The sequence below is a fragment of the Physeter macrocephalus genome, chromosome 15 (genome assembly GCF_002837175.3).
Source record: "Physeter macrocephalus isolate SW-GA chromosome 15, ASM283717v5, whole genome shotgun sequence".
NCBI lineage: Eukaryota > Metazoa > Chordata > Mammalia > Artiodactyla > Physeteridae > Physeter > Physeter macrocephalus.
This window is the reverse complement of record NC_041228.1, coordinates 46,751,887-46,760,162: the sequence shown is the minus strand read 5'-3', so window position 1 is coordinate 46,760,162 and position 8,276 is coordinate 46,751,887.

Sequence of the window (8,276 nt, the reverse complement as noted above, 5' to 3'; positions counted from 1 at the left end):
GGATCCCCATAAGGTTAACAGCTGATCTTTCAGCAGAAACTCTGCAAGCCAGAAGGGAGTGGCAGGACATATTTAAAGTGATGAAAGGGAAAAACCTACAACCAAGATTACTCTACCAGTGAGGAGCTCATTCAGAATCGATGGAGAAATTAAAAGCCTTACAGAAAAGCAAAAGCTAAGAGAATACAGCACCACCAGACCAGCATTAAAACAAATACTAAAGCAACTTCTCTAAGTGGGAAATACAAGAAAAGAAAAAGACCTACAGGAACAAACCCAAAACAATTAAGAAAATGGTAATAGGAACATACATATCTATAATTACCTTAAATGTAAATGGATCAAATACTCCAAACAGAAGGCACAGACTAGCTGAAAGGATACAAAAACAAGACCCATATATATGCTGTCTACAAGAAACCCACTTCAGAGCAAGGAAAACATACAGACTAAAAGTGAAGGGATGGAAAAAGATATTCCATGCAAAAAGGAATCAAAGGAAAGCTGGAGTAGCAATGCTTATATCAGACAAGTTAGACATTAAAATAAAGACTATTAAAAGAGACAAGGAAGGACATCACATAATGATCAAAGGATCAATCCAAGAAGAAGATATAACAATTATAAATATCTATGCACTAAACATAGGAGCACCTCAATTTATAAGGCAATTGCTAACAGCCATAAAAGAAGAAATCTACAGTAACAAAATAATAGTGAGAGACGTTAACACCCCACTTACACCAAAGGACAGATCAACAAAAGAGAAAGTAAATAAGGAAGCACAAACTCTAAATGACCAAATAGACTTAATTGATATTTATCGGACATTTCACCTAAAAGTGGCAGAATACACTTCTCAAGTGCTCATGGAACATTCTCCAGGACAGATCACATCTTGGGTCACATATCAAGCCTAGGTAAATTTAAGAAAATTGAAATCATATAAAGTATCTTTTCAGACCACAACCCTTTGAGATTAGTAATCAATTACAGGAAAAAAAACTGTAAAAAATACAAACACATGGAGGCTAAGCAATATGCCACTAAATAACCAAGAGATCATTGAAGAAAGTAAAGAGGAACTCAGAAAATACCTAGAAGCAAATGACAATGAAAACGCTATGACCAAAAACCTATTGGATGAGGCAAAAGCAGTTCTAAGAGGGAAGCTTATAGCAATACAATCCTACCTCAAGAAACAAGAAATATCTCAAATAAGCAACCTAACCTTACACCTAAAGCAACTAGAGAAAGAAAACAAACAAAACCCAAAGTTACAAGAAGGAAAGAAAAAATAAATATCAGAGGAGAAATAAATGAAATAGAAACAAAGAAAACAATACCAAGATAAATAAAACTAAAAGCTGGTTCTTTGAGAGATAAACAAAAATGATAAACCTTTAGCCAGACTCATCAAGTAAAAGAGAGAGAGGATTCAAATCAATAAAATTAGAAATGAAAAGGAGAAGTTACAACTGACACCATAAAAATACAAAAGATCATAAGAAAGTACTACAAGCAACTATATGCCTATAAAATGGACAACCTGGATGAAATGAACAACGTCTTAGAAAAGTACAAACTTCCAACACTGAATGAAGAAGAAATAGAAAATATGAACAGACAAATCACAAGTAATGAAAGTGAAAAAAAAAAAAAAAAAAAAAAAAAAAAAAAATTACTGCTATGATAGATATTATAAAATTATACCTGAGAAAAATAACTCATCTACTGGAGAGATGAGAGGTAAAAGTTATCACAAGTCATGCCAATCCAAAAACACTACAAATAATATTTTACTTTTATAAAGTTTTATTACTATATTTGAAAAAGTATATAAAACATTTTTAATACTCATCCTGATATTAACATAATAAAATTAAAGTGGTATATTTGCATTTCTTTTTAATAGATTTCTGGTCTCTCTTTCCAGTGAGAAGAGATTGCATTTCTGTTTAAACTGGTGAAAAATCCTGGCCTAAAACAAAACTAAACTTCATTTCTTTTTTTCCCCTGTGCAGTACAGAAATATTTAATGTCTAAGCTTTATTTCTAAACATCTTAGTTCATACTTTTACGGAACAAGAAATCATTATTCTGGCTTTGAAGGTATGTTCTTTCTAGCTCATACCAAGTTATTAAAAATCCTGCATTTATCAATAAGTAATAAGTCAAGCAAATGGATAATGATACCTAAAACCTATGGGAGATTAGGAGTTTACAGTTAGGAATGTAGAGTATCAAATATTAAAAAGGGGAATGCAGATATAAAGCTAGTAGTAGGTCAAATACAGGAACAGCTTGAATAAATTAAAATAATATATCTTAGAATATTAAAGAGAATGAAATTAAGCCTTTGATAGGCGAACCAGAGCAACTAAGAAAAGAAACTCAGTTTTGAAATGTAATAAATAAGAACTCAGTTATAATCATTAGGTATTAAAGAACCAACTTAATTTTCTGAACAAGATTGATAGTCCTCCTAGCAGCAATTGATGTAAGCCAACATAAAAACAACAACAACAACAACAAATTCTCTCAAATGGCTTCACTTTTTTAAAAAATGAGATATCATTAACTTATATAACATTATATTAGTTTCAGGCATACAACATAATGAATTGATACATGTATGTACTGCAAATAATCACCACAATAAATCTATGTAATATCCATCACCACACAGAGTTACATATTTTTTCTTGTGATAAAAACTTTTAAGATCTTAGCAATCCATGAATCAACAAGGACATTTTATCAGTAGAAGTATTGCAATCTTACAGCAAAGTAAGTTAGAAAATTTCAATAGAAAATAAAGAAATGAGCCATGTATTCAGAATTTCCAGATAAATGTCTCAAGAAGTTTACAACTTTAAGACACAGAATTGAAAAAAAATTAATCCTTGACTATCTTTTATCAGAAAAAAAATACTACTCCTACAAATATATTTACCTCCTCACATATATATTTAAGAATTCATTAAAGATGAAAATGTTAAAAGGAACAATGTTTGAATTAGAGAAAAAAGTAAAATGTGGGGCTGGCTTTGCCATTTACCGCCCTATCATATGTCATGTAACTTCTCTATACATCTATATCCTCCTCTGTAAAATGGAAATATTAATGCCTGACATCAATTTTTTTACTTTTGAAAGGTGAGGGGTAAGGGTCATTGACAACAATGTATGTAAAGATGCTTTGAATAGAGTTAGACATTTTACAAATGTAAGATATTGTTACTATGTTTAGGGTGCTGTTAAATATGTAAAGCAGTTTTTAGATAGCAGAGAATAGGTGTGTGGTAACCTAATTAATATATCAAAACTAGGATGTACTAAAATTTGAGGATGAAATTAAGTTGCAATTTGTCTCTAAAACTTGACAATTTGACTATTTTGAAAATAAGCAAAAAAATCAGTGAATGAAGTTTTAATCATGAAGAATTAGTTAGTCTTTATTCCCTTCCACACTTCTGTTTATGCCAGGTGCTTCCTGATCTGAAATTTGACCAAGAGAAAAAGAGTAAATTAGCCCTTTATGGGACTCCAAAAGGACATCAGTGGCTCCCTTAGTGAATCTCAGATTATTCTGGGAAACTACCATGCTGAACTGTCAGAATGAAAGTGTTTTGAGGTGTGGCTTCATCAGGTGCCACATCCCTAACACAGATACAGGCTGCCCACTGGGATCTCTGGACATCTTAGGTAGCATTGGGCACTGTCACTATTTGGATGGTATGGATTTGCTAACTGATGGCTCAACTTGCTTCCCTGCTGCTCTGGAGTCTGAACCCAGCAAAACCTCAGTTTGGGCCAGTCTTAATGTCTACTTTCAAGTTATGGTCTGTACAGAGGAAACCCTTGCTCACAAGTACTTGAGATGAGAGCTCCTCGTGTGGGACCCCTCTCAGTTTGAAGGCCATTAGAAATGCATATTTGGGAAAGCATGGCATCTGACCAGCTGTAGACCCTAATGCTCTGCTACACTAAGAAGTCAAAGATATGGATTCTGGCAGCATTCTTACAAGATTTCAAGGAGAAAATCTTACAAAACCCTCTAACTATGACAATTTAATGTATTAATTAAATTATAGTGTTAACTAGATTCTCTCATTTAGGAATATGAACTTAGCACTCTGTGGCCCACCTGAAATTTACCTATATTTCTCATACTATCCATGGTGTTTTAATTGTTATTAAAATCCTAATTATCAGAATCTCCATCTCATTTTATCTGATTTCTTAATGAATGATCTGGCCACTGAACTTAGATTTCACAAGAAATGAGTTTGCTTTGTGTTTATATCCAGCTCTGTGGAAATATAATCTATCTAATATATTAGAATACAAAATTAATGACAAAGTTAGAAGAACACATAGTGAAGGGGATCACTCAAAAATGCCATAAATGTTTTGAGTACCAGTTTCTCTCAATGAATGGTCTGTATTGAACAAATTAGACATTATTATTCCAGAATAATTATGAGAAACAAATGACTATAATTTCTAGGACAATAAGAACTTAGTTGGATACATTACAGGTAGGCTAATATAAAATAGACAGAACACTGAGCTTCATAGTTAGAGTCCCCCCAGGTATGCTTGGGTAACAGGTTGGACATTTAGGAATACATTGTATCTCTTTTAGCACATAGGCATTTGTTATTTCATTTGTGATATAAAAATAGTTCACTATCTAATTGAGACAGCTCCTAGGAAATTATATTTAATGTCAGAGCACAACTCTTTTTTTCACATCAACCTTTTCCACATTTTAAAACTCCTATTTTAAAAAGCTTAAGAAATTCTGCTATGAATGTAATTAATAGTCATAACTGTTCTCATTCATCTCAGAGAGCAGCACAGCATGAAGAACAAAATACATAGTATTTTCCTAGGATGAACTAAATTTAGTCAAGAGAGGGGCTTCTTTCTGCCCTGAAGATATAAGTACAAAGCAATGGAAGCTTGCTATGAACCCAGAGCAAATAAGAAGAAAGAGATGAGTAAACTGACCTGGAGAGGTGTTGATGCAATCTACTTTCCCTCAAACATGATCTTTTTTCCATATTTAATTCTCAAAAGTTGAGGATTTGGTCATTATTTTTGAATATTACAATACTTTATCTCTTTAGATTAACATTTGAATTCCCATTACAATTTTTTTCACACCAATTAGATGAAAGACCTCTAAGAATTCTTCAACTTAGTTAAAGGAATGTGGTGTGTTTGGTATATAAAGTCTAGATACTTGGATATCCATATCACCATCTGCATAAAACCACTGACCTATTTATAAGAAAAATTTTATGTGAAATAAATTTTATTATTTAGAAAATGAAAAGAAAATTTTTTATCATAAGTAATTGAAAAAATACATGGGAAACATGGGCTTCTAGCATGGAAAAGTCACTCCTCTACAGCCCAACTGGAAAATAGTACTTTTAAGACTTAATGCCTTCAAGGAGCCAAGACGGTGGAATAGGAGGACATGGAATTTGTTGTTCTTCACAAGTTCATCAAAAACACATTTACAAATGGAATAATACCCATAGAGCTCCTACTGAACAGTAGCGGTAGACTTCAGACACCTAAAAGAATGAAATAAAGAAGAAAAAAAGAAAAGAGGAACCAAAAAAGAGACCAGCAACACTGGTGGGAAGCTGAAGGTGAGGAGAGGTCCCCATATTAAGAAAGACTCCCTTACTGAGGGGAAATCAGCTGGGACAGAAAAGGAACTTTGGAGGATCAAAGGAGAACACAGCAGTTGGTCTGTGGAAGGCAAGACAAAGTAAGAACTGCACACATGATCAACACCGTAGCTCTGCACATTCCAGACTGAATCATGAGTTGCCTGTTGTGAAAGGGAGCTGGGTGCTGGAAACAGGGGTTTAGAGTGCAGACCCAGAGAGAGGACAGCTCTTGGCTGTGAAAAGATGGCCTGAAGGGAAAAGAGCAAGGGACGCCACAACCAGGAAAGTCTGTGGAAAAAGACTGAGACAACATAGCAAGGTGTCATAGTCGAGCTAGCATGTAAGGAGTGGAGCCACCATTATAAACCCCTTCCCTACCCACCCACTTCTGCCTCTAGCAGGTATTGGGAGGGTATCCCACCTGAGCAGGGCCAACTGTCCCTCAGGCTGGGGTTGCCTCTGCCTGCATAGGCTCTGGGGGCCTGAGAGCTGCTCACTCCAAAACTTCTTTGGGAATCAGACCTGGGTGTCCCAGTCTGGGACGAGAATCCACTGAAGCTGGCAGGGTTGGAGGGCTAAAGCATGGGGTTGGAAGAACAGACCTGGGGAGAGAAAAGCAGGTGGTTGCATGGATACAATAGAAGGGACAGGAGTGAGAGGACACGTGGCTGGGAATGCCCCTAGAGGAAATGAGATCTGCCTGGAAAGCAAGACACCATTGTTGAGAGGTGCACAGGGGTGGGGCCAACAACATTCCCATATATCAGCTCCTGCCACTGCAGGTACTGGGAGTACCCAAGTGTGCTCTGAACAGTCACTGCTTTTGCTCCCACTCACCTGGGCAATGATCAGATGCCTGAGAGATGCACACATGCAGAGGTGAGGTTAAAACCAAAACTGAGCCCAAAGGGTGGTGCAACTAAGTAAGAGAGACACAAATCTTTCTATGCAGGAGCACAAGGTGTGAATTAAATCCCCAAGATTGTCTGGGTAAATCCTGCATTTGTGGAATACTTGAATAGACAACGAGTGTTTCAACGTATGAGACCAGTCTAACCTTCACAGCACTGGACTTTGTGGGCAAACACACATGGGAATTGGGCCAGATTAGTCTCAGCTGGCCCCTCTGTCCAAAGCAGGTCCAGAGACCTACCTAGAGGTTTATATTCTATGTTTTATTCCCTTTTTTGTTGTTGTTGATGTTGTTTGCTTGCCCCTGTATCTGTTTCATTTTTCAATCTTTGTTTACGTTAGTATAATCCTTATCAACTGTTCTCATATTATAATTATCTTGTTTGCTTGCTTATTCCGCTTTTTTTTTCTTTTCTCTGTGTGTGTGTGTGTGTGTGTGTGTGTGTGTGTGTGTTATGTTGCTGTTGCTGCTATTTGTTTGCTGCTGTTCTTGCTATTTGCCCTGAGCTTTGTTTGTCTTTTGTTTGTTTGTTTTTGTTGTTGTTGTTGTATTTTCTGTTTGTTTTGTTTTTCTTTTTTCTTATCTTTTCTCTATTTTTTTATTGGGCTGCACTGTGCGATTTGCGGGCTCTTGGCTCCCAGACGAGCAGTTGGGCCTGGGCCACCAGGGTGGGAATATAGACGCCAGGACTCTGGAACACTAGAGAATTCCTGAGCCCAGGGAATATTAATTACCATGCACATTCCTGAAGGTATCCATATTAACACCAAGACCCGGTCTCACACAACAGCCTGCAGCCTCCAGTGCTAAACACCTCACACCAAACAACCAGCAAGACAGGAGCACAGCCCCACCCATCAGTAGATGGGCTGCCTAAAGTCGTCCTAAGCTCACAGACACCCCAAATCACACCACCTGATGCAGACCTGCCCATCAGAGGGAAAAGACTCAACTCCACCTAAAAGAGCGCAGGCACAAAGCCCTCCCACCAGGAAGCCTGCACCAGACCCTGGACCAAATTCACTCAGAAGTGGGCAGGCAACAGAAACAAGAGGACCTATGACTCTGCAGCCTGTGGCAAGAAGACAATAAACACAGTATGTTAGACAAAATGAAATGACAGAGAAATATGTGGCAGGCAAAAGAGCAAGGTAAAATCCCACAAAACCAAATAAATGAAGAGGAAATAGGCAAGCTATCTGAAAAAGAATTCAGAAGAATGATAATAAAGATATTCCAAGATCTACAAAATAGAATGGAGAAAATACAAGAAACGTTTAAAAAGGACCAATGAAAATTAAAGAACAAAAATCAGTGATGAACAACACAATAACTGAAATGAAGAATACACTAGAAGGAATAATAAGAGAATAACTGAAGCAGAAGAATGAATAAGTGAGCTGAAAGAATGGTGGAAATAACTGCCAAGAGCAGAATAAAGAAAAAAGAATGAAAAGAATTGAGGACTGTCTCAGAGACCTCTGGGACAACACCAAACGCACCAACATATACAGGTCCCGAAGATGAAGAGAAAGGGGAAGGCCTGAGAAAATATTCACAGAGATTATACTCACAAACTTCCCTTACATAGGAAAAGAAATAGTCAATCAAGTCCAGTAAACACAGAGAGTTCCATACAGGATAAACCCAAGGAGAAACACGCTGAG